This window comes from Triticum aestivum, chromosome 6D, assembly GCF_018294505.1.
Source record: "Triticum aestivum cultivar Chinese Spring chromosome 6D, IWGSC CS RefSeq v2.1, whole genome shotgun sequence".
Lineage (NCBI taxonomy): Eukaryota > Viridiplantae > Streptophyta > Magnoliopsida > Poales > Poaceae > Triticum > Triticum aestivum.
Genome location: NC_057811.1, coordinates 218,208,547 through 218,224,598, shown reverse-complemented (window position 1 = coordinate 218,224,598; position 16,052 = coordinate 218,208,547).

The window sequence follows — 16,052 nt, the reverse complement described above, 5'->3', positions numbered from 1 at the left end:
CAAATCAGCAACATTAGTAGCATCATCACTTTTATGACATGGTATAAACTGTGCCATTTTCGAGAAACTATCCACCACAACAAATACGCTATCACTCCCCTTCTTTGTTCAAGGTAAACCTAAAACAAAGTCCATAGATATATCCTCCCAAGGAGCACTATGTATAGGCAAAGGCATATATAAACCATGAGGATTGAGTCGTGACTTAGCTTTTTGACATGCATGTAGTGCCACGAGCAACAAAGCGCTCAACATCCCGTCTCATCTTTGGCCAAAATAAATGTGTAGCAAGTACATCCTCCATCTTCTTCACGCCAAAGTGTCCCATTAATCCTCCTCCATGCGCCTCCTGCAACAAGAAAAGACGAACAGTGCTAGCTGGAATGCATAACTTGTTAGCACGGAACACAAATCCATCATTAACAACGAACTTGTTCCATGTTCTTCCTTCTTTACAATTATGCATTACATATCTAAAATTAACATCATGCATGTATTGATCTTTGATGGTCTCCAAACCAAATATTTTAAAGTCAAGTTGTGAAAGCATAGTATAGCGACGAGACAATACATCAACAATAACATTTTCTTTACCCTTCTTGTGTTTAATGACATAAGGGAAAGTCTTAGTGAATTCAACCCATTTAGTTTGTCTATGATTTAGTTTGGCTTGACTTCTAGTATGTTTGGAAGATTCATGATCAGAATGTATAACAAATTCTTTGGGTCATAAATAATGTACATGTTTCTGAAGTCCTAACAAGAGCATATAATTCTTTATCATAAGTAGAATAGTTCAAACTAGGCCCACTCAATTTTTCATAAAATTATGCAACAGGTTTACCATCTTGTAATAACAGACCTCCTAATCCAATTCCACTAGCATCACATTCAAGCTCAAAACTCTTACTTGAAATCAGGAAGTTGGAGTAATGGAACATGCACTACTAGGGAAAAGCCTAGCAGTAGCACCGCTTTTAGGTCTAGTAGTAGTGCGGGGAACCGCACTACTGCTACGACGCTACAGCTAAAGGGTAGCAGTAGCATAGGTTTACGTGCGCTACTAATATACCTACTTAGTAGTAGCGCTTTTGCAGGAACGTGCTACTGGTAGTTACGAGTAGCGCGCCTCTCTACCCATGCTACTACTATTATTATGTATTCTATTTCTTTTTTGTTTTATGTTGTATTCATACACCATTATACAAGTTTTCATACATTAGCAATTTAGAGATTTTTTTACATCATAATGAGTTATTACATCACTGGGTGAAAGAACCATGGATTAGTTTCAAGTGGATGGATCAAAAGTGACCAGGTCATGGATTAGCGTGACTTGGTCACTTTGGATCCATCCACATGAAACTAATCCGCGGTTCTTTAACCCAATGATATAATAACTCATCATCATCATCATCATAATACATGATTGTCATATAATGACTGCTCATCATCATAATTTTCGTCCATGAGACATCATAACAATTTCTCATCATCATCATTTTCGCACATAATAACAACTTCTCGTCATCATCATAGTCATAATCAACACTAACTAATTGTTCTTAATACCTAGGACCTACTTTTCTCTCCTAGGTAAAATACCATAAAAGAGATAAGCCGGTCCATCTCCATAATGGAGAATGGAGATAAACCTATCTCCAACTTGTGGCTTGCGCATATTCATGTTGCCTCCAATTAGTTGCGTGTGTGCATTCATCACTTTGCTCCATTCTTTGATTTTGAGCCTTCCATCATTTGAAGAAATCGAGTATGTAGTATAGTAAGCCTTCGAAGGAGTTGGTCATAAGCTAACCATATCATATAACCTTTGGTAAATAGCATGTAACGCACAACCTCCTTCAGGAGCCTCTATTAAGAAACGTAATAGTAACATATATATTTAGCAATGTAGTTTATATAATTAAGAAGAATGTATGCAATAAAGTTACCATCATTAACAAAATCTTACCAAGTTTTTGGCAATGAAGTTACCATCATGAAATTCATGGACTAGTGGCACGTATCCAGTAAAATTTGGGAGGATAGAATGATTGGTTTTAAAGGACTCAACATCATCTATGAATGAGACAAGATAACCTTTCTCCTCACAATTAACCTTTCTACAGCCTTTCGAGTATTTTTGGAAGATAAGAAATAAGCTGACAATTATAAATAAAGATGTTTAGTATCGATGAACACCAAATATTTTTAAATTAAAAATATAAATTACTTAACTTAACAAATTAGTTTGACAAACTCACATTGAGGAAAAACTGGAGGCATATTCAAATCCACCCAGATATCAATATTATCATCATCATCATCTTCGGCACGAATATCAAATGTTATTTGCTCTTCAAATCCATATGCCTTGCAGAGAGCTTCCCAATTAGAGCAACCGAAATGGGAGTTATTGTCCATATTGAACAGCTTAACCAGAAACACATAACCATGTTTAGTTCTTAAGTGAGCCCTCCTCGTCTCTGTATTCTCAAAGTCTTTGAAACCGAGCTTCTGCAATACATATGGTCTTGCATGGCACAGGATGTACCAATCGAATTGAAAAAAATCCAGAAATTACACGTTGACCTACAGAAGCACAAGTGATGATATTAGTTACGATGAAATGCTTGTCGTTGGGTACCGTACAAACATCAAAGGTCTCGTCACGGTGAAAAACCTCTCATTTTGTAGGTGAGGATAGCTGTCGCACAAACCCCGGTCATCGTAGCAGTAATCGCACTCCGAGATCCTATCGTCATCAGACATCTCCTGTGTTCAAAATTGAAAGATTAAACTTCTGAATTTCAATATATGTACTGCAAAAACATAATTCAATCATGAATATTCATCACGGGTTGACTTTCAGTCTATCGAGACTTTTATTGAAAACTCTCATCACACCTGGTGTATATGGTGGGCAGTCCCTCTCTGATATATTCGACCGTCGGCGATCGCTCCTCCCTTCGTCCCACAGTGCATTACACCAAAATGTATAGCACATGGAGGAGAAGCGACCCCGACGACAATAGTCGGGATTCTTCTTCCTCTCTGACATTTGCGACCGCCGGTGATGAAAGCTCCTAGTTCCATTTGAAAGTGCATTACACCAAAATGTCTAGAACCTTCAAATGAAGAAGAAGCTTCCCTCACGACAACAGTCGGGATTCTTCTTCTCTCATATATATGGGGGAGACTCTCCCTCACTGATTTTTTGATGGTTATGTATGGTGCCCCGACATACTTAATGTCAACCCGAAATGTCGTTTAATTATCTTTCTAGAAAATCCGGGCCGCTCAATATTTCCTACATATTCTAGCACAAGTCATGCCAAAATTCACGGAAAAATCTGGCATGACCTTTGCTAAAAAGGACATATATCCGAGCGCCTGATATTTGCCAGAATGGAAATTAGTCAACACTCCGGCAAAACATAGGCCACTCTGAGGTGTTCCCTGCAAACATAGGCCACTTGGGCAGGCACTTGTGGCACACAACACTACATATCACATGTCTAAATGTCCATCATATTTGAGAGACCTACATTGAAAATTTTCTATTCCATGGAAACTGCCACAACTACTCATCATCTACTACTCTACAACATCTATCAAAACATCAACATCATCGACATGGGGATTTGGCTCGTGTCACCTCGAGGTCGGAGGAACTCGGTGACGGGGATGATGGCGGGGATGGTGCAGGGTCCTTGATTTCTGCAAAAACAAAATATCAACAAAAAATATTATCCTCATTTTAGGGTTTAGTGAAACCCTAAACCCTAGAAAAATGCCCTGTTTTTTACCTAGTGTCTACTTCTTGAACAATAGAAGCCATTACAATTTTTTTCTCTTCTATTCTATTGAAATAACCTAAATTAATACTAAATTTTTAAAGGTATTTGGTTGTTTTGCCCCTACATTACTAAAAATATTCTATTCTATTCAAATAATCTACATTATTGAAAATTTTCTATTATTTTCAAATAATATACAATACTAAATATCTTATAACCCCTACATTTATAAAAAATTTACATTCTACATTCTATTGTAATTGAAAACATTTAAAAAACCTACATTCTACAAGAACAGTGGGAGGAGGGATGGAGGGAGGTAGGAGGGAGGAGGGAGGGAGGGAGGAGACAGAGAGGAGGAGGGAGGATGGTGCCCGGAGGAGGAGGGAGGGTGGGAGGGAGGAGAGAGAGGTGGAGGGCGGCCGGCCGAGGAGGTAGGAGGGAGGAGAAACGAGAGAGCAGGAGGAGGGAGGAGGGAGGCGGCTTACCGATGAGGAAGGTGGCGGCAACGGTGGCGGAAATGAGGCAGAGGGGCCGGGCGTGGGACGGGGGACGGTAGCCTGTAACGCCCCGAAACTGACGCTCCAGATGCCTTCCAGTTATTTCATTGTTGCCATGTGTTTTAGTTGTTTGTTGCATTTCATCATGTCATCATGAGCATTGTATCTGCATTTTTTCATAAAACTCGTAGTTGTTCGTAGTTGCCGCTTCTCTCTTTGTCTTTGTTAACTTTTTGTCAGGCCCCCTTGTCTTTCTCGACCTTCTCTCAGACCAACCAGATTGCTCTCTTCTCTCTCTTCTGTGAGACCATCAAAGCCCCTTATCTCCATGGCCTTTTGTCAAATCCCTCACCCGCATCCGAAAACTTACCTGAACCTGACCCGCTAAGTGATCACCGTTGGATTCGGATCATCCCCAAACATCCATAAAATATCTTCGGTTTCTTCTTTGACTCTCCTAGCCTAATTACCTCCATCGTCCGATCCAAATCGGATGATCCAAACTCTCCTCCTTTCCATATATGTAGACTACCCCATAACTAAATCAGGCAAACCCTAAACTCTAGGCACCTTGTCCCATCGCCGCCGCCGCTCCTCCTGTCTGCTCCCCTCGGGATCAATCCCAACCAACTAGTGAGGTCACCGGTAGCAGCAGCTACACCCACGCACTCCCGTTCCTCCTCCTCCGGGCCTCCCTCGCGCCGAGCGCCACCGGCAACCAAAACCAGGTCAGTGTAGCCGCTCCCCTGCCTTCTCTCTTTTTCTCTATCTCTCTGATCTATCTATCTCTCCTCGTGTCCACAGGAGCTCCTTCCGAGCGCCCCAGGCCCCGAGCTGCCCTCGCCTCGTTCGACCCGTCCGCCCCTGCTGCACGTCAGGCCGCACCGGAAACCGTTGCCGCCGGGAGCTGCAGCACCTCCGGTGACATGCTCTACTCCGACCAGGACAGTCCCGTCGCCCCTGCATTCTTCTTTTCTCCTGTGCTCCTGCCTCATCTCACTTCTGTCTCTCTCACTCTGTTTTCGACTAGGGGCCCAGCCATGGATCTCTAGCCACGGCCGTCCCCTGTCGGCCATGGTGCACCTCCAGGAGAAGCACCCCGCCTCTAGCCAGGTTGGACGCCCCAAGTCCGGATTCGCCCGTCCGCTCCACCACGCCGCTTGCCGGAGAAACCTATCAGATTCAGGGCTTCGTAGACCCAAGAAAGGTTCGAACTATAGGACGTGTACGAAGAACTCAACCTCACCAGCCAACCAGTTCATCGCCCCCATGGCCTAGCTCGATGAACAAGGGAGAAGATGGAAGCAATAGTATACCCAGGTTCAAGCCACCTTGCGGTTTAAGACCCTACTCCTGCTTTGGGGTGGATTAGCCTCGCGAGTGGCTGAGGATGAACTAGTACAGAGGAAGAATAAACTCACGAGGTTTGTTCTTCCATGGGTGTCAGCTGAGGATTTGATGACTCTCTACGATAGTGGCTAGCCTATATTTATAGTGGCCTTGGTCCTCTTCCTCCAAACGAAGGCGGGAAGGGATCCCACAGTGGCCAATTTTGAAGGGATGCAAGAAGTACATCCTATCCCGATGAAAGGTGGTCCTTGCCTGCAAAGCTTCTAGTTGTGACGCCATGGTGGGCTCGGTGATGACATCCATCCTGCCATCCTGGCTGTCTTGGTCTTGTTGCACGGGAATGGAAACCTTTGGGTGATTCCTCGGGACCCCGCGCCTGCACTAGCCTCCTTAGCACCAAAGAGGAACCCTGCTGCTCTGCACCCGCTGGTGCCCGCCTGGCCTTGGTCGTCATGGCTTGCGTCACGTCAACCTTATGAGGTGGGCGCCTGCATAGGAATCTCCGCTCCTCGGGAGCCAGCCTTTGGAGGCCGCTCCCTCCGGAGGTCTTCGTGTCGTCCGCCTCACGAGGCTTGGCCCCTCGCGAGGGTCTTGTCTTGAAGGTGCTGAAGATGGCCCATACCAGGCCATCGATGGAGCCACGCCGTGGGCTGCATGCAGGCAAGTCTGGGTACCCTGGTTCCCACAATGCCGATAGTAGCCCCTGAGCCCAAGGCACGCTCGGACTTGGCTTCGAGGCGAAGCCAAAGGGCAAGGGCGAAGCGCCGCAGCCCCAATCGCCTGCGGACCGAGTCGACGGGTGGCGCTTGACGGGACGTGGGCGTCTCCACATCCCCACGCTGCGTCCGCAACTGTCCGACCTGACAACTGCATGTTGCATACAGAAAAACCATCATTACTAGGAATCGTGGGAGGCCGGCCATTGGCACCCCCTGGCTATAAATTGGAGAGGGGGCAGAGCCCCAGCTTGTCTTCATCTTCTCGCTGCTCGCTCCTCGTTCCTCCTCTTCACCCATCGTCTTGCCAGAGCGTCCATGGCGCCACTAACACTACAAAAAAAAAGAAACATCCATGACATTTTGGGCTGAACGAATTTTTTCCTGTCATGCTTACTACACTTCTATGATGATAATTGTGACAAAACCCTTTATCATCATAGATGTGGTGGGCTCCTACTTCTATGACAAAAATCTTGACAAAAATGGGCTTTTCATTCTGGGAGGACCGGAGGCACAGTTGCATGACATTCTTTGGGCCGTCCATGACGGAAAAAACCGTGGTAGAAGGGAGGGCCAGGAAAATATCGGGGAGCTCCCAGTTAAGATGGGTGGTCAGGGCCGAGCGATGCATGTTTCTCTCATACACGTACGCGCATGGGTGCGAGGCGTTGGGCTCTAACTGAACCCGAACGATTGCACTACAGGCTACACGTTACTAAACCCGAGTAATCGATTGATCTGGCTGTTAACTGAACCCGATCGACCGATTCCTTCGCTACTGCTGCTAACTGAAGCCAATTGAACCTGTTGCCTCTTGCTGAACAGTGAGCGTTGTTGGGGGTTGGATGAACAGTTCCCGGTGGGGGTTGGATGAACAGGACCCCGTGGTAGTAGAGGTTGTTGCCGCTGGATGAACAGGACCCTGATCGAGCCGGTTGGGGTGGATGAACGACAGGCCCCCATGGAGGGCTGGTTGAACAGTAGCCGGTGGAGGGCTAGATGAACAGTAGCCCATGGAGGGGTGGTTGAACAGGACCCCAGGGAGAGGGCTGGTTGAATAGTAGCCGGTGGATGCTGGATGAACAGGAGCCCGTGGATGAACAGTAGCTGGTGGAGGCAGGAGGGAGACGCCGTGGATGAACAGTCGCAAGCGGAGGCTGGAGGAGGTCGAAGGTGGATGAACAGTAGCCCGTGGTGGCTGGAGCGAGGCAGTAGATGGTGGATGAACAGTAGCCCGTGGAGTCCCATTTTTCGGTACGCCACACCCCTCCCGATGAATAGGACCCCCGTTTTGAACGTAGGAGGTCGAAGAGAAGTCCGTTTCCTCCGTTTTGTGGTACGACACACACCTCCCGATCAACAGGACCCCGTTTCGATCGTAGGAGGTCGAACAAAACTTTGTTTCCTCCGTTTTGCGGTATGCCACACCCCTCCCGGTGAACAAGATCCCGTTTCGACCGTAGCCGGCCGAACAAAAGGCCGTTTCCTCCATTCTGCGATACCCCAGGCCTCGTTTTAGCCGTTCCATCCAAGCCAGATGGCTCCCGATGAATACGACGCATTCCATTGCCTCCCGATGAACACGATGACATAGTTTCTCCATTCCAACACTGCCGGTTGGCTGCCGATGAACAGGATGCCATCGCTGCTCTCTGCTGCCCTCTCCATGTACACGAGCCCTGGCCGTACGTATGCGCGAGTAGGCGTTTGAGACCCCGCCTGTATGTACGTACGTGTCCGTATTTACTTTCTTGCACCCTAGTTGTACATACGTGTACACGATATTGACGGGACTGTGTGACATGCTACATTCGTGCCTCTACTACGACACATGCCCTTCCTTACTCGGCCACTATTCATCGCTGCAGCCTGCAAACAGACCGATCGACCAGTATGTACGTACATGTTCGCGACCAGAGTGATAATGCTACGTACGCTGGGTGGGTCCCAACTGTCAGGGAGGATAAGGAGGCACTTCCTTGTGTGTGAAGATATAGCTGGTGGGTCCCAGCTGTCAGGGGGAGAATCATATTTTTTGCCCGTAATATGGACACACTTCCTTGCGTGCGAAGATGTAGCTGGTGGGTCCCAGTAGTCAGGGGGAAACGTTTTTTTCACGAAATACGGTGGCCCATCCAGTGGGTCCCTGCTGTCAGGTGGAGGAATCATTATTTTACACGTAATAAGGTTGCACTTCCTTGCTGCGGCAGTGATCCCAGCTGTCAGCCTCTCCACGTACAGTACTCTTCCGATGGAAGTCGTTCCTTGACCACTTTGACCACGCCGCGCCGAGAGCACCAAGGAGGTGGATGATGGCGAGGCCTAGGAAGGGGACGACGCGGAGCCGGGGAAGACACGACATTGGATGCCCATGCAGAGAGGAGTATGAGGGTTGACTGGTTCGGCTGCGGTGCGAGGCTGCCAACTCCGGAGAATAACATGGTGTGTGGGTGAGTAGAGGGAAGGCCTGGCCAGCGGTCGGAGTAGGGTGGGGTTGGAGGCCTGCGTGGCAGCACAGCAGGCCACAGGAGGCAGGAGCAAGCGGCACCATCGGCGCTGGTTTGAGCGGCAGGAACAAGAAGACCAGTGGTTGAAGAAGCACGACGACCGTTGGCTGGACATCGTACGGTCACCGGAGCTGGAATCTTTTATATTGACTAAGTTGACAAAGCCATGCGTCTGCGTCAACTTAGTAGGCCCACAAGTCAGCCTCCAAATATAGGAGCGGGGCTATTCAATATTTTGTGCGTAATAGCTGGTGGATCCGAGCTGTCAGCGGGGGGGATGTATTTTTCACGAAATACAGATGCCCTTCCGGTGGGCCCCAGCTGTCAGGAGGAGGAGTCATTATTTTGCGCGTAATAAGGAGGCACTTCCTACACGCAAAAAAGGAACCACTTCCTTGCGTGCGATCATGGACCCAGCTGTCAGCCTGTCCACGTACAATCTTCTTTCGATGGATGTTGTTCGTTGACCAAGTAAAGGGACGACCCGGAGCTGAGGAAGACTCGACAAGTGTTTCCCACGCGGAGTTGGTACCAGGGTTTACTTGTTCGGCCGCAGTGTGCGGCTGCCGTCGCCAGAGAATAACAGGCGGTCTTAGCGTGGCCCAATACAAAAGCCAAGAACATTCAAGGGAAAGTAGTTCTTCAACAAAGAATTTGTTTGAAAGTTTTTCAACTTATCTTTTCTTTGATGTACTTCTTGTCGTGGAATATTAACTTCAACGTCATTTGTCGGTGTCCATACCATCACCCCCCAGCAAAAATGCACGCAAAGCAACCATCTGTCCTTCGATAAAAAGAAAGAACAAAAAATAAAGGTATGGAACCTTGATAGTTCGTTAACATCCATACAAGGCAAGCATATCAGAACATCACAGAGAAACACATATAATTAAACATGTGAATTGAAAAGAATTTTGAAACACTTAGCTTCATTTCATTATGCACACGTCTGCGCTTGGCTTTGTACAAAGGATTACATGCTTGTCGGCAGACTTGTACAAAAGGTGGTTGTCGGGTAGCCCGACAACCCGCGCTCACTCATAGAACTTACGAAGATGCTCAATATTCCATGAGTTATGCACTGGAGCGCCACCTTTGGTCTCTAGGCGGATTGTGCCACGCCTAGTGACTCATACTACCCAGCAAGGGCCTTCCCAGTTTGGCGTCAACTTGTTCGAATTCTTGGTGGACTCAACTCGCCGAGGAATAAGGTCACCTTCCTCAGGGCTCCTTACATGAACTTTGCGGCTATGATAGCGGTGCAAAGCTTGCTGGTAACGTGCAGCACGTACAACATCTTGGAGACGATCTTCCTCAAGGAGCATGGTGTCATCTTGATGTAGCCGCTCTTGCTCAAGGTCATCATAAATGAGCACTCGAGGTGACCCGTATCTGAGTTCTATGGGGAGCACTACTTCTACACCTTAGACTAGGGAGAAGGGTGTTTGGCCAGTAGCTCGATTTGGTGCTGTTCTGAGTGACCAAAGAACCACCAGCAACTCATCAATGTCTTCCGCACTTGTGTAGCTTGTCAAAAGTTCTCGTCTTGAGACCACGCAACACTTCAGCATTTTCTCTTTCTGCTTGGTTGTTGCTCCTTGGGTGAGCAACTAATTCAAAACAAATCTTTCTACCAAGGTCCTCGAGGTACTGCATGAAGGTGTGGCTTATGAACTGGGAGGTGTTGTCTGTCATGACCCTGTTAGGCACTCCAAAATGGAAAACAAGTCCTTTGAAAAACTTGACTGCTGACTGTGTCATCACCTTCCTCACTGGTTCAACTTTTGGGCACTTTGTGAAGTTGTCGATTGCAATGTACAAGTACTCAAACCCCACAACAACGCATGGGATGGGGCCTAGTATGTTGAGCCCCCAGAACAAGAAGGGCCCGGAGAGAGGAATCATTTGAAGAGCTTGAGCTGGCTGATGTGATTGTTTTGAATGAAACCAGCATGCTTCACACTTGGTTACTAGCTCAGTTGCATCCCTGAGGACACTGGGCCAATAGAAACCTTACCGGAAAGCTTTGCCGACAAGGGTCCTTGATTCTATGTGAGAGACACATATCCCCCATGTATCTCCGCCAACTGCTTCTATCCATCTTCCCGATAAATACACTTCAATTTCACCCCATTTGGTCTCTTTCTCTATAGGTGGTTGCCGAAAAACTAATACATACTAGATTGACGGGTTACTCTTTCAACTTCTTCTTGATCTTCGAGTTCTCCTCTTTGAAGGAAATGAACAACCTGTTGTGCCCATGCCAGAGCTTGTGGCTCGATGACGAGGACTAAAGGCATATCTTCAGCTACGGGAGCTCTAGCTTCAATGGCAAGGACTTGGGTTCTTGCTAGAGCTTGCTGCTCACTGGCAAGCTTGGCATTGTTCCCAGCAACATCCTTGTCGACAGCTTGTGGGAGCTCGACAGGAAAGTATTTGCCGGTGTTCAACTTTCTTCTCTTGTTTTTCCCAAGATGGTGTTACAAATGGCTGAGTTAAATGGAGCACAAAATTCCCTGGTGCCACAAGTAGATTGAGTGCGGCATGCTTTGACAGATCGTCTGCTATGTTGTTCTCTACACGAGGAACATGCTCTGTCTACAATCCATCAAAGTGCTCTTCGAATTTTCTGACTTCATCAATATATGCTTCCATCAACGGGCTTTGATAATCCTTGTTGACTTGCTTCACAACCAACTATGAGTCGCCTCTGATAATGAGCTTTCTTATTCCAAGGTCTGCTGCGATCCTGAGATCCACAAGCAAACCCTTCATACTCAGTGTTGTTTGTCGCCTTCTCCCAGGGGAAATGCATCTAAATCACATACTTGAGGTGCTCTCTGGTGGGTGCGACAAGCAGCACTCCAGCATCGGTGCCTTGCAGCAAAAAAGATCCGTCAAAGTACATGATCCAGTCTTGAGTTGTTTCCCAGTCGAGGAGAGAAGTTTCTGGGATTTCTTTGTCTAGCGTTGGCATCTATTCTGCAATGAACTCCGCCAAGGCTCTACTCTGAATAGTTGAAGTACTTTCAAACCTGAGATCAAAGCTTGACAATTCCAATGCCCACTCAACAATCATGTCGGATGCATCTGGATTTATCAAGATCCTCTACATCGGGAAGTGAGTGACGACGGTGATCTGGTGTGCTTGAAAGTAGTGGTGCAGCTTCCTTGAGGCCATAAGAAGGCCAAAAAGTAACTTTTGCATGCCAGAATATCTTGATCTAGCCCCCTGGAGAAGGGAACTGACAAAATAAACTGGGCGCTACACCAACTTCTCCTTCCGCACAACTTGTTGTTCTGATCCATCTCCTTGCTCTTCACTTGACATGTCGGCACTAAGACTTGCCTGGGAATATTAAGGCTTGTCGCTTGACGGGCCTGCATCTGTTGCTTCGTCACTTTCATCTTACCTCTCCACCAGCAGTGCAACATTGATGAATTGATTCGTTGCCGCCAAGTATAATAGCAATAGCTCTTGCGGTCTTGGCACAGCCAGTGTTGGCTCAGAGGATAGGTACTCCTTCAAATCCTGGAGTGTAGCCTCTGCTTTCGGAGTCCATTTCATTGAAGCGGCTGATGAGTCACTAATTGAGTTGCCAATTCCATCTCTCGACGTGCTCTAGCCTGATCCATGAGGGCCTAAACATTGTTATCATCACGGGGCATGTTATGGCCATGGGGCGGGTTACGACGCCGCTCGCTGCTGGAAACCGCCGGTGACTCAATGCGTCGGCTATAACTTCGACTCTGGTGTGGAGTTGAGTGGATTCGCTCACGGCTATATGAGTAAGCCACCTGCTGAGCCACCACTGTCTGAAGACGTTCTACAGTGTTCTGGGTCTATCTTTCCATTGGAGACTCGCCCTCGATTGGAATAGCTGCCAACCGCGAAGCTTTGGCAATCATATTATCCAGCGTGTTGGAATAATGACCAGAAGGTGTCTGTACCCGCTGAGGCGGGGTCAGATCCATACGAGGCGGGTCTGGCACATGAGGCTGAGCCGCCACCCCGGTCACAGGAGCTTGAGGAGGCCGAGTGACATCAGGCGGGTTACTCGGTCCTGCTCCGAGTGTATTAAAAAGATTCCGCCCCTCGAACTGTGGTGGTATGCGGCTCTGGTGCTTCCTTCGAAGGACAACATTTGACGCGTTCTGATCCAGATTTAAATGAAAGGCCTCTTCCCTTATCATGTGTGCCTAAGCTTCCAAGGTGGATCATTCAGTGACCATCCTGACATTCTCTGCCCCAAGGTCTTCCCGGGCCTTGGTCACCTCATCCCGCAGGTTTGCAACCTCCACATTGTGCTGCGCCTTATTCGCCGGAGTCACCTCCGTGGCTAACAGAGTCGCCAAAGCATCCATGAGTTTAGATAAAACTTGAGCCGGCAGACGCGCAGAACCGCTCGCCCCAGCTGCAGTAGTTGAGCCGGACGTCATGGCCGCAGCAGTTGAGGAGTTTAACACTAGTTGCGTGCCAGCCATAAAATAGCGGCCCTGCTTGGCGGCTCATAGGGGTCCGGAATACTGTCACCATCGGAATAGCCCCCAAGCCCACCGTCTTGTAGTTGATAGATTGACTCGGTTTCCGCCGGTTGAGGACTCATCACCAGAATAGATGGCCGTCTCTCCACCAGACATAGATCCTTCCTCAAGATCCGCCCCATGAACAAAACCAACGAAAGCGCGCCTCCGCCCGGGTTGAACCCTGGCAAGTCACGCACGTTGAGCCGTCTCGATGACGTCGGTGCAGGAATTTGGCTCAGGCTCTAACTCGCCGATCTTGCCGATGAAGACATGAATTTCACCGAAGGGGACCCGGTACCCATACTCAATTGTGTCAGCCACGGGGCCCCAGCCAGCATCGTCGATGTCGATCTTGCCACGGTGACTCTTGGTTTTCTGGCCAACGGCGTATCCTTTGATCCCTGAGAAGCTGCCCTACTCGAAACCACCATGCTCAAGCCCCACGGTGGGCGCCAACTGTCGTGGTTTTGTCACGGCAGATGCCCTCGTGAAAGGACTTAGGTGTGGAGCCATCGCAATGTAGGTTAGCCTGAAGGGGTTGAACAGGACAAAGGACACAAAGGGTTTACCCAGGTTCGGCTCCTCTCAACGAGGTAAAAGCCTACTCCTGCTTTTGTTGACTATTGCTTGGGTATCGATTACAAGGGAGCGAATACGCTTAACCTAGCTCTCGAGCAATTGTTTCTTGAGTTGACCCGCGACCGGGTCTCGCCTTTATATACACAGGTCGAAGCCTGCGGCTTACAAGAGTCCGAACCGGATCACATAGCATGACCGGCTTGGTTTCTAAATTGCCTTGCCTTAATAGACAAGCCACCATATGGCGGTTCACATGTCCGGGTCTTGGGCTTTCGTCGGGCCCACCCCTATAAGTCGCCATCTTCACACTTCGTCTTCTTAGGCCTACTTGGGCATTCTTCATGTAAGCCGCCAATGGTGTAACGGTCACACCTCGGAGTCATATCCCCAACATTAGGCCCTAGATTGATCTGAACCTGTTCATGTCAATCTTCATCCTTTGGCTGGCAAATCTCTTAAACTCTTTCACTATATAAACCGACAAACCTACATAACTCGCCATAACGAAAAGGTGACGTCATGCCCTCAATCTCAGAAAAAATCTCATGACATCATCACAAATCTTTGCAATAATCACCTACTCCAAGAATCAAGGCGCTTGCGCTCTCAAGATAATGATGATGTCTCCTTGATTTCCGCGCTTGCCGTTCACTGTTTCACTTTTTCCTTGGAAATAGGCTCGAGGGGGTTCATTTTTCACTTTTACCCCCGACTGCTCCTCTTCTTCTTCCTTGCGACGACTGAAGCTACCGGAGCTCCGCCGCCCCAGTCAACAACTTCATCTCGGCCACTGCATCAACCTGACCAGAAAACTGCGGCGCCCCTTTGCGGACCATCAGCATCGCCAGGTAAGCATCTCCATCTGTTTCCATTCTACATTAGGGTTCCCTAGTTCTTCGGCATTTGTTGGTGTTCATCACGCTCATTGGTAGTTCATCTGTCCTACTACTTAGATGAACCCAGATGCAACACTGAAGTCACGCTTCAACCACTTTGGTATTCACTATCAATCATAGATCTATTCCTTCTTTCTGAGATTCACTCCTCACTACAGTAGTTCGTCCGCCATGTTTTAGGTTTAGCAATTTCCACTTGTTTTTCCGAATTGCCATAGATCCGAAATTATAAGTAGGACCAATGAAACTTGTTTGTTCAGTACTTCGTGAGACTGTGTTGATCACTGACACATAGGCAGCTCAAAGCGACACATTTTGTAACCCGCCAAATGCCAGCCGGCTTACTCATAAATGTTTAAGCCTCCAGTATCTTCTTAATCAGTAACCATGACCGCATAACCTATTGATGCCTCGCCGGCTTAACCATGTATGCTTATTAATCTCCTCGCCGCCTTAACCATGTGTAACTAGTTTTGAGCAGTAAACTCGTTTGTATAACTATTGGGCGGTTTACCATCATAATACCAATCCTCCAACTCTTCACTCTCAGGTTTTAGCTTTGGCAAAAATAACTAAGACCACCACCTCCTACGATTGGGTTGCTTCCACTGTTATTGAACAGTCTCTGAGTGGATATGTTGCCATGGGTGTCTTGCCGACAAAGAACATCATCCACTTGACAGTTCCAGGGACCGAAACTAAGCCTCTCCCCAACAAAGGCGAAGTTCTAGTTTTTGCAGACCACCTCCTCCACGGTTTCTCACCACCCAGCTCAAAGTTCTTTCGAGATGTTCTGCACTTTTATCAGCTACACCCACAAGACATCGGCCCCAATTCGTTGTCCAACAGTTGCAACTTTCAGGTCTTCAGCGAGGTGTACCTTCAAGAAGAGCCAAACTGAGATGAAAGACGGGCCCTGTCTCGAACTCGATGGAATTTCGGTCCAGAGACAGAGAAAAGTCGTCTTTCCTACCGCTGCACTACCCAGTCATCCCAAAGACTGGAATCAAACTTGGTTCTATTGTCAAGACACTTCTCCGGCGGGTGAAAATCCTTTACCGGGTTACCACACCTGTTGGCTCAGCCCGAGACATCCACTCCCTGACTGGATCAGTGCCGCGGAGCGAGTCAAATATGCACCAACTTTTTCAAAGATAAGGGCTTTGTTAGACAA